Source organism: Mandrillus leucophaeus, unplaced genomic scaffold, assembly GCF_000951045.1.
Source record: "Mandrillus leucophaeus isolate KB7577 unplaced genomic scaffold, Mleu.le_1.0 Scaffold405, whole genome shotgun sequence".
NCBI lineage: Eukaryota > Metazoa > Chordata > Mammalia > Primates > Cercopithecidae > Mandrillus > Mandrillus leucophaeus.
This window is the reverse complement of record NW_012104310.1, coordinates 2,566,390-2,587,743: the sequence shown is the minus strand read 5'-3', so window position 1 is coordinate 2,587,743 and position 21,354 is coordinate 2,566,390. Positions and strand designations below refer to the sequence as shown.

The 21,354-nt window shown below is 35.6% G+C and overlaps 1 pseudogene across 1 annotated transcript in view; it reads right to left on the bottom strand.

Moving 5' to 3' along the window:
* Window positions 1–431: 431 nt before the first annotated feature.
* The window catches only part of LOC105548251, a 37,828-nt pseudogene continuing 16,905 nt past the window's right edge, over window positions 432–21,354 (bottom strand). The window contains exons 3-6 of the transcript XR_001007365.1: window positions 7,326–7,527; window positions 2,659–2,730; window positions 1,593–1,719; window positions 432–1,305 (exon numbers count right to left, since the gene is read on the bottom strand). The product of XR_001007365.1 is annotated as a probable E3 ubiquitin-protein ligase RNF217 (transcript). The remainder of the gene's footprint in view (window positions 1,306–1,592; window positions 1,720–2,658; window positions 2,731–7,325; window positions 7,528–21,354) is intronic.

The window sequence follows — 21,354 nt, the reverse complement described above, 5'->3', positions numbered from 1 at the left end:
AAATCCTTCAAAACTAGTATTTGTTTTTATGAAAAACCTTGAGAACAAATAAAAATAGAGAGGAGGAGGCAAGAGAGAACAGGGTTAGGATATTAAATGATGTAAGACCTTGACCTAAAGCAGAATTATCTATAATTACAAGTTGGTTAAAAAAATTAGCAGAATAGGATTTTTTTAAAAGAGGCTTAAGCAGTTCTCTACAGCAAATTTGTTTTTGAGATTAAATAATCCCAATGTGAAGGATCTATCTATAGAGTGAAGCATGTATTTCAAAATATAAGATTTTTAAAAAGATTGAGTATTTGGATCTTGAGAATTTCCTAAAAGCAGCCAGTTTTGTCAGTTTACAAAGCTTAATACTCCTTGGGGTGACATTGCACAAATTTCTGTGTTTGTGTGACAAAAAGAAAGAGCAAGAAATAGAAAAGTTTAGCATCAAAATAGCCTGTTGTCTACGTTGACTTTAATTTAATACATTGCCAAATTACGTCCACAAAGGAACCATCATCTTTCAACAGGTCTACAAAAATGTGGAAAAATAGTGTAGCAGTATGGAACTGGGTAAGTACAAGGTTGCTGGGCCTAGTTTTAATACATATTTATATACACACACATTCACACCCCTACACATATACACTTCAGTAACTTAGTATTCTTCTCATTAATTTACTTTCATTCATTCCCTTTTGGACATTGAGACTTTTAGCAATTATAACATTGGAAAGATAAAGAAATTATACTGCTGGGGCCACAGATTATAATAGGTGCATTCAGTGAACTCTTATCTTCTGAAAAGTGGCCTTGCTTGTTGGTACAGATAGGACTTCAGCTATTCACACCAAGTCTCACAAGATGGCCTGGAAGGAGGTGTAGAGTTCAAAGACAGTCCAAGCAGTTCTCAGAAGAGGTGTGCTCAGAAGAATTCTGAGGATAACTGGTTCTTAAAGTGTCTTCTTCCAAGAACCACAAAGGTCAGAGTTATGATACAGATGTTTATAGTTTATGAAAGTGACCATTTTTTAAAAGCAGCAGCAATTTGTTTAGGGAAAGGACAGGATACCATGTTGGGAGTGCACCATAGCTAGAGGCATTGTGGCCCACGGAGAATCACTGGGAGATGAGATGGTAGAAGGTTCCTCTCAGTATTTTTCAAGATGTGACTCACAGATGGGTGTACCATTTGGTATCGCTCCTACTCCAACCAGCTTAGCTGGATGAAATCATCCGCGTGCTACCAGTGCATACCTGTCCGTGATCGTTTTCTCTGTTTTTTACAAAGGCAATAGATAGGAAATACAAATAAACCTAGGGATAAAACAATTAAAGTTAGTTAGGATGAGAGGCATTTAGGTTTTCCTATTTTAAAATATCCATGTTTATTTGTTTGCAATCTATGAACATGAAAAGAGGAAGGCATCTACGCTATGAAATGTATTTACTTCTACCATACTTCATTCTTTAATATTTCCCTTTAGCTTTTCTCCCCTTCTAGCACCCTCAGTGATACCAGTTTAATAATAATGATTCCTATCAAAATATCAAAACTTTGGTTTAAATCTCCTTTATTGTCCACAGTCATATCATTTGCACACTATGATACTCATACTTGTTTCAGGCAGTATAGCGTATCACTTAACAATACAGGCTGTGGAGCCAAATGTTGGGTTTGATTGCCAGTTCTACCACTTATGAGGTCCTAGTAAGTCTTAATTTCTTCAACTGTATAATACAGATAATAATATCTATTTCATAATGTCCTAACTCACATTGCAAGAACTTAAATGTCAGATGCTTTATAATTCTGTCCTGCACATTTATTACTTGCTAAACAGAAGTTGACACATGAAAATCATTTTTTTAGCAAAAAAAAAAATCTAATATATGGAACAATGATCAAAGCAGCCTTTATCTATAGCATTTAGCTTAAAATTATTAAAGCAATAGTTCTCAAAGTATGGTCCTTGAACCAGCTGCATGAGTATCACCTGGGAACTTTTTAAAAATAAAAATCAATGGACTTTTCCCATATACTGAGTCAGAAACTGCAGATAGAAACCAGCAATCTGTGTTTTATCCAGCCCTTGAGGATATTCTAAAGCATGTTAGAGTCTGAGAATCACTGCTTTAAAATATGTATTTTAATATACTTGCATAAATAAAACTATGAAAGCAAATCACTGCAAGGTTTTCTATTTGTCAGTGCTCAAGTGTATGTTGGGAATATGTTCCTATACACACTGATTATCTGTTTGTATCCATGGCATCTTTTATGGGACCAAACGAAACACATAAGGTGCACTAGAACTTCTTTTCCTTGATGCTTTAACCTGAACTCAGAATTAGAAAATTTGGGTTCTATTCCACTTGCCTTTTTCCCTAAGATACTAATTCTATTAACTTTGTATCATAAAAGGGTTAATAATGCTTTATAAGATACATGAATCACAATGTTTATAGACTGAAAAATTCATACTAACATATCCTACAGGAAACATACTCCTCTGAACTTTTAAATGATATGCTGGTACTCTATCTAAAGCAGGCACACAATAGAAATTATATCCATTTAATAACTGATTCATATTATTACATTTACACTCATATTCTCTCTATGGCCCTCAGATAATTCTAATCTCAGATACATGAAGTGTTTCTTACCGATTACAACCGCTATGGCCCCTAGTGCCAATCCCAAAACCATAATTAGAGGTGCAATGAATAATTTTCCAGCTGGAAAACAAAAGGGAAAATAATTTAAGGCGTCTTAAAACTAACTTACCATATAATTACAGTGATGCTTTTTAAATACCACAGTGTATATTATTTTTTAAGTAGTCTGATTACACTTAAGGCTGTATATATCTAAGAAATATATCAGGATTAGCTATAGAACAGATACACATGTGTAAGTTTAGTAACTTCACCAAAGTCCTGAGCACATGCATCAAACATAAATCACTTATCCTTTCTAACCAAAAACATTCCAAAGCAACTGGCTTACTGTATTCTACAAGACAGTTAATCTTTGTGCTTTTCTTTAAGATCCTTTCCATTTTCAGTGTTCGCAATGCTAAAAGATTAAGAAAGAAGTGGCACATAAGAGTTGGTAGGGGAAGAGTTGGTAGGGGAAGAGTTGGTAGGGGAAAATCTTGTTAGCTCACAACATGGAGAGCTGGTAGGTCCTACAGAGGGCTTCTGTCCAAGCCCACATCTAAAGAAGTGGTTTATTTACATCCTGGGTCCAAAGAAAACTAATAATATGAACGCCTAACAGACTGAACTACAAAGGGGACATTTCAAGATGTTAGAGAAAACTACGAATAAATATGCAGTATGTTGAAAGTTACTCAAGTGAATCATTTTAACAAATTGAAAAAGGAAGCACTTATAAAATAAAAAGTCAAAAGTGCTGGTAAGGATGTCAAGTGATATCAGCCAGAATTTTCTTTTCTAAATGAATCATTAAGCAGTGATGATAAACTTTAGCCATAAGTATACATAGCACAGTACAACATCAGAATCCCACTGACTTTGAGAGACACGGGCACAAAAAAGAGGCTAATAAATAACATATTGTTTTTGTATTTTAAACCATAAGGCATGTGACACAGCTTCAGAGCTGCACAACTCAAATGCCACAAGAGATGAGAGAGAGAAACTTTGCAGTAGACTCACATGGCAGTTTAAGAATGAAACAGCAACATCATTCTATAAATTAAGTAAGTAATTTAGAATAACCAATTACATTAAAAAAAGAAACTAACACAGCCATTTGTTGGAAGTTTGTCAAAACATATTAACTTTTTTATTCTTAAGAAATGATCTTTGGAACCAGATGACCAGGTATGTATAGAATACTGTTTTAAATATCTAATTTAAAAAGATCACCATTCAATTAGCAACATGTCTAGACATGGGTTTTATTTATATTTTTTATTTATATTTTTTGCCAATGTAGTAGTAAGTGCCATTGAACAAGTAAGTAGTAAGTGCCATTGAACAATTACATTTAGTACACTCTTAAAGTGATGCTTAAGAGTTTAGAATATATAAGCACATATATTTTAAAAGAATGTGTTTTTCTCCTATGGACATAGCTCAGTCTGTTCATTCATATTTCCTTTTAATTATCAGTATATTTTCCTAAGAATAAAACATGACTAAAAAGTAACAGCATTGATTTTCTTTTTCCTCTCAAACATCACAGAATTCAAGGAACCAGATAGGAAATAAGCTTATTCCAATTATGTAATCCACATTCAAAACATGTTTACATCTACTTTTGAAACTGTCTTAAGGGACTGGGCATACTGTCTCTTATTCCTAGGTTAGTAACATTGCTCTAAAACATCATATTCAATTGCTGAAATAATATTCTATCATATCCATATATCATATTTTATTTAAATATTCCTATACTTTTTTGTTCCTTTTTCCCTGTTTTAAATTATGCTTGCACATAAACCATTTTCAGTCTATCTAGATTTATCATGTTTCAAAATGTACTTCACATTAGTATCAAATTTCTTTGAGAAAGAATTGTACAAAATTTTTAATTCATTAAGCATGAAAGTCCAGTATTAAGTATTAACTTGATAAAACATTTGCTAGTCAATAGTTAGCAGATGTTTTATCAAGTTAATACTTAATACTCAAAGTATCTCATTTTGAGACTGCTGATTTACATTTCTTTGACAGCTAATAACACTGAATATTTTTGAACATATGTATTGGCTATTTGTATTTCTTCAATTCTGGCTCCAGGCTTGTCTCTTTTTTTAACTGGGTATTCGTTTTCAGAGACGGCTTCACTGTTTTTGTTTATATAAATTATTTGCCATCTAGAAATCAATTGAAGACCTATTCTTAAAAATTATATGACTTGATTTAAAAACTCAGAATTTTTGTATGGAGTAATATGAGAATTTAAAATTTATCCTCAGCCACTTTTATTCCCAGTACGCCCACACCTCACTGGGGAGATGCCCCTACCTCAGAGGCTGCTAATCATCCCCAAATCTCTCTTCTCCTTTATAATATATGAGCAGAACCTCTGATCTCTAGCTGATCACGTGGTTACAGGTCACATAGAATGAAGACGATGTTTCTAACCCTTCAGCTGTGAGAGATGAAGGCCCTTTCTTTGCCTCTGGCCAAGGACCACATGAGGCTGTATTCTAAGACTCAGGGAGCAAGTTGTGTTACATCACACAAGGACAGTGGGTGGGAGGGCTTCCCTATACTCCGTCTTCTCTCTGAAATGGCAGGGAGTAAGTAACTTTGTAAATTACATTACTTTTCCTGCTTTTTGTGGAGATGGGGGAGGAAGGACCACTTCACTTGGAGTTATGGTCCAACAGCAATTAGAGGCAGCTGTGCTTGGGGTGGGGAAAGTATGTGTGGATGAAAGAGTTTATCTTAAAGCCAGCTGCTTCCTACTTTGACAGGTTTAACCTGATGTGATTTTATGTGCACACATGCACGTGTACCCACGAAAGACAGGCCAAAAAGGAGGCTGAGAGGTTGGGTCTTTAAGAGGTGATTAGGTCTTGAGAGCAGAGCCCTTATGACTGGATTAATACCACTATCATAGAATTGTGTTAGTTATCAGTGGAGTGGGTTCCTGACAAAAGGGTAAGTTTGGCTCCCATTTTCTCTGTCTCCTGGGCTTGCTGGTCCTTCTGCCATGCTATGATGCAGCACAAAGGCCCTCACCAGATGCAGCCACTGGATCTTGGACTGCTCATCCTCCAGAACCATGAGCCAAATAAATGTCTTCTCTATTTAAAATAAAGAATGGAAGGAAACACGCTGCCATGACAAAATTAGCGGTGGCCCTGAAGTAGAAAATAAAATAGCAATGCAGAAAATACAGTATTTTGTGTTTTCATGTTGCTCTCTGCATATACAGATTTGCAAATAGATTCTATCTCAAAACTTAATTTGCAATTGATTTTTCACGGTATTAGAGGTTAAGATTAGATTCCCTAGTTATCCCTCCAATGTCTGTTTAATACATATATATTGGTTATGTAAGGATAACATCCACCATATTTGCAAATTAAGAAGTGGCACACACTGGAAAATCATTAAAAGCAGTCTTGACTATTGAATGTTATTGGCTGTGGAAAATTATGCTCAATTAACCTCAGGAAGAATATTTTTATAGAGATCACATAGATTTTAGAAAATGATGGCATTGGTTTCCATATGTGAAAGTGCATTTGCATGTATATGTTCTATCTTTTACCTCATAGAAATCTATCACTAACATCAGCTTTGTTCTGATCAGGTATCATACGCTTCTAAGGAGGAAAATGGTTCACGACAGTCATGAAGTGACCAAGGGCTAAGGAGAGATATAAAGATTTTCATTAAGTAACTAGGCAAAAGTAGAAGGAACACGGAAATGTGGAAGATGATAAAAAGTGTTGCCTATACATGAGAAACACTGCCAGAAAAGGAATTCTAACAGACATCCACATGATGAAAAAGGGGAAGAAATCTCACATGGTTACATTCCAGATCAGCAGGGAATGGAATACATTCCAGAGGAGTAGAGGAAGAAATATTTGGTCAAAGAACCTTGTATTACCCACAGGCAGTGGCATTTGGCCAGGGTGATTTGTCTATGGGCAGGTGTCTGTGTTTCTGTTTGCATATTTGTGTGCCAGTGTGGGAAGGGGTTGTGTATGTGTTGTTGAGGAAGAGGGGGTCAATCCACAAAAGCATTTTCATTTGGATAATTCACTTGGATAATTAAACTTGGGTTTGTATGCACTGAGGGCATTTGATATTATTATATTAACTGTTACCTATTAATAATTAAAACAATGGAAAATATATACAACTTATCAGTTATATAGATATAATGGAACTCTATTACAGGGCTCTAAAAGGTAGATTTCTTTCCCCTGCCTTCCTAGACTATGCTCCATGCTGTAATGTATTGCATGTCCTCCATGAATGAGTGGAGGATATTGACCTGCTGCTGGATATTGTCCATTACAAAAATATACATGACACGGCCCCTCTTGTTAAGTGGCTTACAACAGGGTTTCAGAAATTTAAGAGGCAAATAACTTGAGATTTCTATGTGTGATGACTAAATTGCTTTTTCGAACAAAATCTACTTGCTCATATAAGTAGTGTCCTGGTAACAAAATTTAAATTTTAAATTTTAATCTTAAAGGGTGAGAGAATATCCTCCTGTAAATACTGGGCACATGGCAGGTGCTCTGAATTACCATGGCTGCACATTTCCAAGTTCTATTTTCACTACTTAATTCCCAGGGAAGATACCCATAAGCATATCAGACACTCACCACAGACTGACCCTCGCACTAATCTCCTTAAATGAGGTCTCTCTGGGAGGTAGCGATATTTGCATCCAAATATACTGAGGTTTGATGTGTGGTCTCCAAAAAATCGGAGCTGGCGGTATCTCTCACCACATCGGTAACAAAAATTAGTGTTACATTGTGAGCAGGTCATATGGTCACATCCTTCAGTTCGCTGGATGTGGATCTGTATCAGCAAGAGAGGGAAAGAGAAGGAAAGTTAGTCAAGTTTTTAAAAAGTAAAATCACAAATTTTATGAAACAACACTTACCAGTTTCACCAAAATAAGAGTCTCTCATAGCACTCCTGAGGCTGTGAATTTGCTTATAATCATACCCTCCAAGACTATCTTTTTACCAAATACTTTCATGTGTGCAGAGCTTGATAATATTTCAAGTACTCAATCTGTTGACTTGTGTTGACCAATATAAAAGCAAACACATTCCAAGGAAGACACATTTATCTTTCCAGACATACACCTAACTCAGTGGTTAGAAGGCAATTTAAAATGCTTTGAAAATATATTTTGTTTTTGCTATGATCAGCAAGAATGAGCCAGCTTGGGGGAATAGGCAGAGATAAAGAGTATTCCTTAAAAGAAAGGATTACATAAAAGTTTTTGTGAATAAATATCAAAAAGCAGAAGTCTCGTTGTTGAAGGAAATGATAGCAGATATAAATGTATTTGCAATATCATTTTAGTTTTCAGCTCTAATATTTGTAAATGTGTTGTCTGTAGAACTGTTTGTACAATGCCATCTGTGCAACTAGGCACCTTCCTCTATTGTTGCAGTCAAGTTACATGTAAACACAGCTTCACCCATCATGTAACAAGGATTTCATTTTTGGGTAGTTCACCATATATACATATATATGTACACCATATATACCATACAGTGCTGGCATGGTATATATACGTGTCATGGTATATATACAGTCACCGCCTCAAGCACTGAGACCATGTTATAATCAAGGCTTTACTTTGAGATAAAATTGGAAACTCAACTTAGAATCCTCATGGAAAGATACTGTATATAAATTAGAGCCATCTTTATCTGTGCATACTTCGCTGCATGAATAATTATAAAAGACAACATAGATTAACTTAACATTATTTAATCAAAATAAATAATATTTTGGTTACACTGCTGATATGGTATGGCTCTGTGTCCCCACCTAAATCTCACCTTGAATTGTAACAATCCCCACGTGTCAAGGGCAGGGCCAAGTGGAGGGAATTGCATCATGGGGGAAGTTTCCTTTATGCTGCTCTTGTGATAAGGAGTGAGTCTCAGATCTGATAGTTTTATAAGCATCTGGCATTTCCCCTGCTTGCATTCATTCTCTCTCCTGCCGCCCTGTGAAGATGTGCCCTCTGCCATGATTTTAAGTTTCCTGCGGCCTTCGAGTCAATTAAACCTCTCTTTCTTTATAAATTACCCAATCTCAGGTATTTCTTCATAGCAGCATGATAATAGACTAATACAATTGCCCAGCTCTCCTGTTACTAAAATGAGACCTCCTAAAACTAGTCTATTTCACTACTGCAGGGGTGTCCAATCTTTTGACCACACTGGAAGAAGAAGAATTGTCTTGGGCCACACATAAAATACACTAACACCAATGATAGCTGATGAGCTAAAATAAATTGCAAAAAAAATCTCATAATGTTTTAAGAAAGTTTACAAATTTGTGTTGGGCCACATTCAAAGCTGTCCTGGGCAGCAAGGGGCCCGCAGGTTGGACAAGCTTGCACTTGCAGTAGGTACTTGCTCCATTCAAGTCACATCTTTACTCATTCATATGTGAGTTCTTTGCTTACAAATTTTATTTAAAATGCTCTCGATACCATTTTGATTAGTGTAAGCTTCTATTCATTGTGTTGTTTCGGGACTAGAGTGTCAGTGAATATTTTAATGCAATTGGGAATTTTACAATTAACAAGTGTTTCAAATCCTTCAGTAGTTGTTTGACTCTTGTCAGTCAAGCCTTGGCCACAGGCCACAACTTTGCATATTTCCTTTATAACTACATTAAAAAAAACTGGTCAATGATTATGGAGGTGGGATAAAATCATCCAGGAAAAAGAGAAGAGCTCTGTGAAAGGAGAAATGAAAAGGTTGAGAGATGAAAATTTTTCTTTACTTTAAAATAAAACCTTGTTGTACAGCTTTTAGGAATAAAAATTTTTTGAAGCTCCTAACTCCAAATTATGTGCAGTATTTCAGTTTTAGGGACTAAATAACTAAAATATAAAACTGCAACTTAAAGGAACAACATGAATTTCAAAAGAACTCATGAGGCTGCTTGTAAACTAGTAATGGCCGTTAATCATAAAAATTTCACTTAAATGATAACATCTCTCTCTCCCCCTTCCTCCCACCTCTATCTATCTATCTATCTATCTATCTATCTATCTATCTATCTATCTATCTATCTATCTATCTATCTATCTATCTTCTGTCTACCTACCTACCTAACTGGAAGTTTCTTAGTGACTGTGACCATTCTGAAGAAGTAATAATTAAGTGGAACACAGCGTATTACAGGCGGGCACTTCATACACGGGGAAATGAAGTGATCAAGGAAAAAAAGTTTGCCAATTGGCTGGTAGGACTCTATGTATTCACAATCGTTAGGTGAACTGGGAGATGAAATGTTCATTCCTTTCCAGTGGCTGGCTGATACCTGGCAGGTAAGCTTCAGCCTTACAGGGAGGTTGGAAAGAACATGAGCTTTGACTTCACAAAGCCCTGTGTTTGAATTCTAGCTCCACTAGCTGTTTAAAAAGAAGTTCCTTTACCTCTCCCAAGCGTCAAGTTAGAAAATATTCCTTACCCAGCAGTGTAAAATGTGATAACCTATACACAGTGCCAAACTCGTTTTGGCCCATATAGAGTCAGGTCAATATAAGTTGTTTCCCATCTACGCATTCCCATTTACCCACTTAAAATGCCAGAAATCAAATACCTGGGTATTTTAGCTGCAAGTTCCTGGATTGCCAGGCAGTCCCCTTTCTTACTGCTTCATATGGGCAATTCTTAGGCTGACGCTGGACCAGAGAGTGCTTTCCTAGATAGGCAAGGGTGCGGTCAAGGGCATATAAGCACCTAGGGTCAAGGGTTACCAACAAATCATGATTTGGGCAAGAAAAGCAAAATCATGTTTCTTGTTATGGGTTGCCTCATCCTTTTTTAGTCATGGTGATTTTTTTTCCTTTTACAGGACAGACCAGTAGCAATGGATCCACGTTTTGCGAGGCCTGTAGATAGTTTAATTTGAGAAGCCTTCTTTAAGCAAAATAATGCAACTTACAAATATCAATTAGATACAAAGCCTAAGAAGAACCCTGTGCAGGTGAAGGTCTTTGAAGCTTAAGCCCTTTGCTTTCTGTAAGTTAGTCCCTAGTCCAGCACTTACCCTCTGTTGTTCATGTTTATCAATGGTTACTATAGCCACATCCCTTTAGCACAGTAAATGGCATTAGGAATACCACAGGCCAACAGCCCTACAGGACCTCTGAATCATTTCTGATCCTTATTTAAATCACATGAGCACCAGGACATGTTTCAAGACAACTGCTGAAAACCCGAAGCATCGTACACTCAACTTTTTGACTATATATTGTGTTTGATCTTAAAGTGGAGATAATACGACTTAACAAATTTCCTGATTTGACACTGATAGCAGTGTTGTGGGTGATCTACCAAGGAAAGAGCGCTGATTTTTGCTTACAGCCTATTATGTGCCAAGCATTGTACACAGATTAGCACTTTGAAGCCTTACAACGGCACCATGAGATTGGCATTCTTTTTCATAACCAGAGCTCAGAAAAGTAATCTGCCTGAGCGACAATCCTTGTGAGTGAGAAAGGATTTTGAATTCATGTCTGTTTCTCTATTATGCTAAGTAGTCTCTTATTATGAACTTAAAAGGTAACACCAGAATATCAATCATATTATTTGCCAACCAGTCAGACAAACATGTCAGCTCTCCCTCCATAAGGTATAGCTGTATCTTCTTGTTTTTGCCATTCTATGCCCTTCTTCCTTCAAATGGCATCACTTTTCCTGACAGAAAAACTTGTTCTAATAAGTTTTGCCTCATATTTCACATATAATTTTCAGTGTAATTTTGTATCTGTTTGTCATATTGCTTCCTTGGGTTCTAAAATCTTTACGTGGCCTCCTTATTATTTCATTTAAATAATTAAGATTGTAATTTCTAGCCTTTCTCTTTTAACAGTCTTTCCTTATTAGCATTATTATACTCCAAACACAGCAGGCAACTAAAATACTGTTCATCAAATAATATTTCTGTACAGGAAGTGGTAAAATTGTAAGCTCTATAGTAACCTTGTACATTTTGGGATTATATGGCTCTATAGATTAATTTGAGTATTTTATACACATAATCATGGAAAAAATTGTTTCATCATTTGCCGACTTTCAAGTACACAGTGCTGCCTTTAATATTATTATGAATATGTCTTGATTATATATGAATATTTTATTATTTGACACTAACAGAGAAATAAACTAACAAAATGCAAGTTAATCTGCAACAGGAGACATTATTTTTCACATTTGTTAAGCAAGCTGTAATTCTGAACTCATACCACCAGGGTGTAATACATTTCCTATGCTAATGAATTCCGCAAGTACACCTTTATCAGTTTCACTTTGTAACAGTGTCAGCTTTATTTTTAAAACATGAAGTCTTAAAACATAGGTGTAAATTATATTTACAGAAAGTTCATTTTGTTCTCAATGAAGCTGTTTTTATTTTTTATTACAGCTCCCAAAATATTCATCAGTTTAGCTCTGTTAAAAAATAAACTAATTGCTCAAATGGCTAAAATTTAGTACCAAAATTCTCTTTTTACTTAAAAGATGGAGAAAGATTAGGTAATCCTAATCCATTAGATAAAACTGACCACTCATAAACCACGAATGACATTTGATTTGTTAGTACTCATAGTTTCTTCTATCTGTAACAAATAAGGATGACATTTAAGGAACTGAATATTTAGGCATTAAGCATTACTTACATCTTTCTATACTTAATGTGGTAAGATGAAATGTTCAGAATAAGCTAGATATTCCCTTTTAAGAGTTTGATATTAAGTCTACATTGTAGTAGATGGAAATGACACAGGAGCCATTTTTGTCCCTAGGATATTCTTCAGAGGATAGATGAAAACCTGTAATAAGAGATGAATCTATATATAAACATACTGGCAGATGCTCCAAGCTGAAAATATCATTGGTTGAAAATGGGCAATTTGTAGACATGAGATGTGAAAACACAAAACATAACATCCAAAAAATGCTGGCAACCCAGTCCACTATGGTATCAGTTGTTCACCCTCGTGATGGTGTGCGTGACTGCCAGCTGCAGCTCGCTGCCACTGCCCGGTTTACTGTGAGCCTGGGAAAAGATCAAAATTCAAAATTCAAAGTATGGTTTCTACCAAATGCATGTTACTTTCACATCACGGAAAAGTTGAAAAATGATAAGAAAAGTCGAAACCAGGTCAGACCATCCTAACTTGGGAACCATTTGCATGAAGAAAACAGTATCTGTCCTCCTCAAGTGGTTTATATTTAGTTCAATAAAATGCCCACAAAGTATCTAAAAAAATAGAACTGGAACGTGGCCTTTTATTTTCAAACAAGGTTCTACCTAATCATAAGGTAGAAGAATAACAATACATGAGCTGCTAAACCTACAATGTTTTATGACTAAGTCAGTATACATCTGTATTTGTCTCCAGTTTCACCAAGAAATGAAGGCTTACTTTATTGTTTAAGCAGCATTCAATAACTAAATTGACTGTTATGTATTACTGCTCCCAACAAATATTTTACTCTAGATAAAATCCTAACCTCTAATTTATTTTTAAAAGTATTTTTATATATGTATTTCCTGCAATGACTTTTGATACCTGGAAGAATTAATTAGAAACAAAAGTTACAAGGAAAGCTTTAAAAAAAATTTCCTGAAACTCAAACAAATCCCATAAAAAAGTGGACAAAGGACATGAACAGACATTTCTCAAAATAAGATATACAAACAGTCAACAAACATATGAAAAAATGCTAGCATCACTAATTATCGGGGAAATGCAAATTAAAAACACAACGAGATACCACCTTACTCCTACAAGAATGGCCATAATTAAAAAGTCAAAAAACAATAGATGTTGGCGTGAATGTGGTGAAAACAAAACACTTTTATGTTTGTGGAACTGCAAGTTAGTACAATCAGTATGGAAAACAGATTCCTTGAAGAACTAAAAGTAAAACTACCATTTGATCCAGCAATCCCACTGCTGAGTATCTATTCAAAAGAACAGAAGTCATTATATGAAAAATACACATGCACGCACATGTTTACAGCAGCACAATTCACAGCTGCAAAGACATGGAACCAACCTAAGTACCTATCAACCAATGAGTGGATAATGAAAACATGCTATATAGACACCATGGAATACTACTCAGGAGCATAAAAGAAATGAAATAATGTCTTTTGCAGAAACTTGGATGGAGCTGGAGGCCATTACTCTAAGTGAAGTAACTCAGAAATGGAAAACCAAATATCATATGGTCTCAATGATAAGTGGGAGCTAAGTTATGGGAATGCAAAGGTATAAAGATGATCTCATGAAGTTTGGGGACTTGGAGTAGGGGGTAAGAGTGGGAAAGGGATGAGGGATAAAAGACTACGTACTGGGTACAGTGTACACTGCTCGGATAATGGGTGCACTATAATCTCAGAAATCACCACTGAAGAATTTACCCATGTAACCAAAAACCAACTGTACTCCAAAAACTATTGAAATAAAAAAATTCCCTGAGATTTCACACCAGTCAGAATGGATATTATTAAAAAGTCAAAAAACAGATGCTGGTGAGGCTGCAGAGAAAAGGGAATGCTTTTACACTATTGCTGGGAATGTGGATTAGTTCAGTCACTGTGGAAAGCAGTTTGGAGATTTCTCAAAGAACTTAGAACTACTGTTGGACCCACAAGTCCTATCACTGGGTATATACCCAAAAGAAAATCATTTATGAAAAAGATGTACTTGCATGTTCATTGCAGCACTATTCACAATAGCAAATAAACTGAATCAACCTAGGTGCCCATCAACAGTGGATCGGATAAAGAAAATGTGGTATAGATAGACCATGGAATACTACTGAGCCGTAAAAAAGAATGAAATCACATCCTTTGCAGCAATATGAATGCAGCTAAATTCAAGTAAGTAAAATGAATCATCAACTGCCATGTCAGGGAGTCAATAGACAATTTCAAGGACTAGGTGTAAAAGACTACTATTTAGAGGTAATTATCAGATGTAAAACTCCAAATGAACAAGAAGCAGTTGCTTCTATCACAGGGGACTATGTTGCAAAAATAAATAAGATGCTGATTTCAATATTATTTGGTGTCTCCTGCTATAATGTTAGCTTTTTAAGGCCAATATGCTGATAGCATTTTGTCTCCAATGTACCGAGGTTTTTTTTTGTTATAGAAAATTTCATATATTTCAAGTTATGTCTTATCATTAATTTATAATGACAAGAATTCATTAAAGTGCAGTATACTGTCCAAATCTCATTCCTCAGGGTAGAGCCGTACAATTAATGAGCCTAGTTTTCTTCCTTCTTCTTTACCACACTACTTCCCTTGATCCCACTGCCCCATATTCTCAGAAATCTTCAGATGCCAGTTTTCCCCTCCTTCAGCTTCATCTTCACCTCTCCTCTCTGTGATTATACATCCCATCCTGCTAAATTCTTCCTTTAATTTCACCTGACCCTCTACCCAATGATTACCCTTACCTTTTCATATTTAACACATTTTTCCAAAGAATACTCTACTCACTGTTCTTACTTGCATGTCAATTCCACTTAAGCTGACTGCAATCCCATGTTGCTGAAACATCTAGCTGTCTTTCATTCATTTATTCATTCAACAAATAGTTTGTTCATTGGTAAAATCTGACAGGGCTCCTGCCTTTAAGGAGCTTATAGGTGTAGACAGATAGTAATTGATTGTACTAACGAATATATATTCATGAACTATGTCAAATGCTGTGAAGGAAAAGTAGAAAGTATGAAGACAGTCTCAATAGACGAGCTTGATCTGGTGTAAGGGTCAAAGGAGGTTTCTCTAATAAAATGACATTTGATCTAAGAAATGAAGGACAAGTAGCAGTTCACCAGTTAAAGGGACTTAAAGGTAGGGAGAGAATTCTAAATACAGCATATTTATGGCATTGTATCTACTAACTGAGAAGCACCCTGCACTAGCCCTGTTGCAGCATTCCTCACTCTACATTTTAAAACTCTTTAATTATCTGTATCCCTCCATTCAGACTCTCTACTCTCCCAGTCTATAAAATCTACAGGGGCCCAGATCATGTACTTCTTTTTCATTACCTCATTAAAGGGTCTTGCACAGTACCAACACACAACATGTTCTTGATAAATACTTTTTAAAAAAACATGAATATTATACATGATCCCCTATCTGCCAAATATAATGAACATGTTTTAAATTTTTATCTTATTGTAGCTCTGTGTCATTTACTCAGTCGCTCAGTACCTCCTTCCTGACCTTTGATGTACTCTTGCTTCAGTGACATCTTTTTTCCAGTTTCTCCTCTCCTCTCGGAGGTTTCTGTTCCTTCACCAAGCCCTTAATTCCATCCATGACTCACCACACTGCATTTGCTCCTTGGGTGATCACTTCCACATTCAAATGGTTTCAACTGTATTCCAACAAAGGTGGATCTTTATTTCTACTGACCTGGCTCCTGAGCTTCTAACTCACATAGCAACTGTTTGCTACTCAGATACACCTATATCCCTTACAGCCATTTCAAAGTCAAGTGAACAAAACCAAACTCATCATCATTTCATGATTCACCACTGCAACAGAAAATAAATAAATCTAATTCTGTTTCCATTATTTTATTTTAGTTTATGGTATCACCATCCATTTAGATACTCATACTAAATATTCGGTGGTTATCCTGTTTTTACTTCCCACATTCAACTTTCCATAAAGGTCAGATAGTTTTAGCCCCACAATATTTATCTAATTCTTTTCTCCTCCAGCCCTTTGACAACTAGCCTAGTTCATATTGTCATTATTTCCTTTTACACGTCTACAGCTACCACCATAAAATAAATAAGCAGCCAACCTAAAATATAAATCAGATACCATTACTCTCCTGCTTTTATTTTTCAATGGCCCCTATAGTCTGGAGGATACAACCCAACTATCTTAATGTTGTTTGCAAAGTCCCAGCTCTTGGTAGCTTCTCCAGCCCCACCTGTCACCACTTCCTTCCATAAACCATACGCTAAGTTAACCACAAAGTGCCTATGGCTCCCATAGACATCAAACACTTCCTGGCTCTGTGCCTTTGCAGTTTTAATTGTAATCTCCCTCTTCAGGATACCGTTCAACATGTCATAATCCATCCAACAATCCTCCACAATCTAGCTCCCTCGGATTCCTCAAGATGGTGTTAAGTCCTTTCGCTATAAACCCTCGTATAATACTCTCTGCAACATTCCACTTAAGTGTAACAGTGTTTATCACTGTCAGTCTAAGGACTATGTCTCCCCTTCTGCAAGTTCCACGAGAAAAAGAACCGCATCCTACAGTGCATACAACAAATTCTCATTAAAAGTCCTTATAACGTAGAATGAAAAAGTATATTCATTTATTTATTCAGCCATTATCTATTATTTAGTGTTATCCAAAGCCTGGTAGCAACTCTAAATACTAGAGGTAACTCAGAGAATAAAATAGATCAAATATCTGCTCTCATGGCTGCAAAATATGTTCATTATTTTATGTAGTGATAAGTAATATAATACTATGGAGAAAAAATAAGGCATATGGGAGTGGATAGTACCTACTGAGGTAGGGGAGAGTGGTTTGAAATTATAGATAAAGTGACCAAGGGAAGTTTTACTGAGAAGCTGAATTTTCCTCAAAAACATGTAAGAAGTGAGAGAGCTGGCCATGCACACATCTGTGGCAAGAACATTCCAGACAGAGGGACAAGGCAAGTCTGAGACCCTGAGAAGGGAGAATACCTGCTGTTTTGAAGCACAGCCAGCAGTGAAATTTGACAGTAGCGGGGTGAAGGAAGGAAAGATGAGGCTAGAGGAGTCACAGAGTGGGGACATGTCCAGAGGGTGACAGGTTCTATGGTTGTCATAGGACTAACTTTGTTCTGTGTGAGATAAGAACCACAGACAATTTTGGGCAGTGATGTAATCTGCGTTATGTTTAACAGCATCATTCTAGCTGCTAGATTAAGAATGTAGTGAAGAATGAGAAAGCAGTTAGGAGGTTATCATACAAATCCTGGAGAGAGAAAGGTGATGATGGCTTGCCTCAGGTTAGTGATAGTGGGGGTACTGCGATGTGGTCAGATTCTAAATACATTTTAGTGGCACAATCTACAAAATGTAATGACTCATGGGACGTGAGAAATGAAAGAAGCAGAGTCTGGGATAACCTAAAGTTCTTGGCCTGAGCAGCTGGAAGACTGGAGTGGCCATTTACAGAGACGGAGAAGCTATGAGAAGAACTGTATTGCAGAGAAGAGAACATACTGTATTGGAGAAGTCTATTAGATCCGATTGAAGATGGTGAGTAGCTATTTGGATGTATAGCTTTTCTCACAGTTCCCCAAAACTTTATGATCTGCCTACCGACTGAGCCAACAGCAAAATGTGTGCTCTGTTTTTAATTCTATGGGTAGTTTGCTGTAGAAAGAGAAAGCAACTCTTAGAACCTGAAAGGAAATGAAAATGGAAACTAATGAATTACATAAGAAAGCTTTAGATCCTTTAGCAGAAATGTCTCCATCAGCACCCACATGGAAAATGGACAGCCTTTTACTCAACTTCCTGTCTACCTAGATCACTGGAATTCATCGTTTGCAGAAGCCCTCATCATCTATAACAGAGCCCTTAACAGGCGCTCTCATGCCCCAGGAGACGCTTCAGAATTTGGTTGTTGTTGTTGGCATGTCTAGTTGCCACAAAGATGGTGGGGCTGGCATTTGTGGATGTCCTGCAATGCTTAGCATATCCCGCACAATACACCACTGAGCTTTCTTCGTGTAATTTTTAAATGCATCCGACATTCATATTGGTAAAATTCTGTTTGAAATATCTTGAGTTAAAACCAAACTCTATTTTACATATAAACACAAAATAACATTTGCATGGTTTTAATATACAATGAATTTTTCAGTTCTATAACTACTGTGTAAATTGATGAGACTGGTTATATTTAGAACCTAATTCTACTTTATATAAGCCCAAAACATGTTTGCATGGTTTTAATGTACACTATATTTTCTAGTACCCTAACTATATATATATATACACACACACGTACATACACACACATAAATACATGTATGTATATACATACAACTATAGATGACATGCAATATATATATATAAATAATAAATACACACATAGTTATTTTGTCCTCATTTAAAAATATTAAATATAAAGGATAGGCATTGATAACATTCAAATTTCACTTCAAGGTTTCTTAAATCTAAATGCATGCACAAATTTGACTGCTTCATTATTTCTTCATTTCTTCTTTTATTTCTTCATTTTTGGGTACCATAAACTGTCACGGTATCTGAGTATTTACATGTTAAAATATGCATTATTTCATTATTTCATTATAATATTTTCACTTATTTCTATTTTATAACTAAGACAACATATTGATTTCTAAAATAAAATATTATAAGTAGTCACATTATATTTAATCTCAGGACAGTAAGCAAGTACTAACATTATTTGTCATAAAAACAGGGATTGGATACAATGCAGTTAATATCCTAGAAAGTACGTGCCATCAAACAATCATGCTTCTAACAACTAAGGTCTAGAGCTTGGCATACCATAACAACAGTGCCAATGATAACCCTTGCTCCAGAGTTAGTGATTTCAAGCAATCTGAGAGTTAAAAATGGTTTATCAGTAATTCAGGGAAAGCTATTTTATCCTGAATGGGCACTATTTGAAAGTAGTCATCAGCCTCTGAATGTGCTTTTGCAGTGATATATGACGTACTAAGGAATTGCAGGATACCTATAAGATACAACATTAATACTTCACATTCTTATTTCAGCAACTGCAAGTTACACAGCCACAGATCTAAGAGACCACAAAAATGGCTTTTGTGTTGACCTTACGTGAACAGGGGAAAATTATCCATTTTCTTTGAGTCAATACATTCTTGCCCAAAGCATTCTGTTATAGGATTTAAGAGAATAAAATATCTAAAGGGAAATATCATGACAAGTAAATCCCTGTAATTCCATATTTATCATAAATTATGATGAAATACAATTCACTTTTTTTTGCTTGCTTTTTTGGTCATTACTTAAAGTCTCTGAAACTGGTTCTGCATCTTGAAATGGTGGTAATCACCTCTTGTTTACAACTTTCTTTTGAGAATTGAGACAACAAATGTAACTTACATACTACCAAGCCTGTTATGCTACAATTATTGTGCAAAACCTTAAAGTTTTATCAAATCACTTAATAGTGATGATCTGAATGGTACACTGAAAATCAGAATCTTAGTATCACATCTGAAGTTTGGATGAGACAATATATTTACAGTAACTACAAAGGAGCCTGACATGCAATAAATGTCAGTACATGTTAGTGTTATTATTACTGTGTTAACACCACAAACAAAGCGCACCGGACAAAGGTACTTTGTATAGAGATGGCATATCAGAATACAGAAATGACCATTCACATTTGATATTTCTTTTAAAGACAGAAAAGTAACTTCCTGCCATCTAGAAATCATGAATATGTTGACCCTAGAATAAAATAAATTGCAATTTAGTGTATGTATGTGTGACAGTGCTTAACTGTTTATTTGCTTTTATAATGTATAATCCTGTTTTTAGCATGCATCTCACTTTTAATTTTTGACTTAGAAACTTTTCTTCTTAACTCAGACTTTAGCATCTAATCTGTGGTATAAAACAGTCTAAAATGAATTTTTGCATAACATTGAACAAATACTCTAATACCTCCAACAAAATGTAGATTGCCTACTTGCTTTAAATTTAATATTAAAACAATTACGAACTAGATTTGGTTTTGTAATGACTAAGTCTACAAACTAGATTTATTTTTGTGATAACGAAGATAACTAAAGAAGGCATTTCAAAATTAGCACATATTTTCCATAGACTAAGAATTTACATTAAGTAGAAAACTCATTGTTAAGATAAAAAAATGGTGTTTCGTAAGTGACTGAAAAATACTTTGCATTAAGAAGCAATGAGGCTATGGCTCATGCCTGTAATCCAGCACTGTGGGAGGCTGAGGCAGGCAGATCACCTGAGATCAGGAGTTCCAGATCAGCCTGGTCAACCTGGTGAAACCTCGTCTCTACTAAAAATACAAAAATTAGCCAGGTGTGGTGGTGGGCACCTGTAATCCCAACTACTCGGGAGACTGACACAAGAGAATCTCTTGAGCCCGGGAGGTGAAGGTTGCAGTGAGCCGAGACAGCACCACTGCACTCCATCCTGGGTGAGAAGAGCGAGACTCTGCCTCAAAAAAACAAACAAACAAAAAAATCAAAGAAAGGAACAATGAGATTCAAATAAAAAAGGCTAAGTAAAATTGATCTTAATGTGGTAGTGTTATGTTTTCATAAAAACATTCTATAAATAAATTCTAGATATATTTGTATATTTTTATCTTATTATAAAAACCATACTTGTAAGTAAGTATCTTGATTATGAGGAAAAAACTTTCAATGTTCATCAGTATTATCTGCCATAATACAAGTATAAATAAAAATTTTGATTTCTAAGCACAAGTCAAATCTCTTCATAATACTATATCATGTATTAAATTGGTCTATCCATTTGAGAAAAAGGTAAAAGCTCACTAAGAGAGAAGTAATGTTTA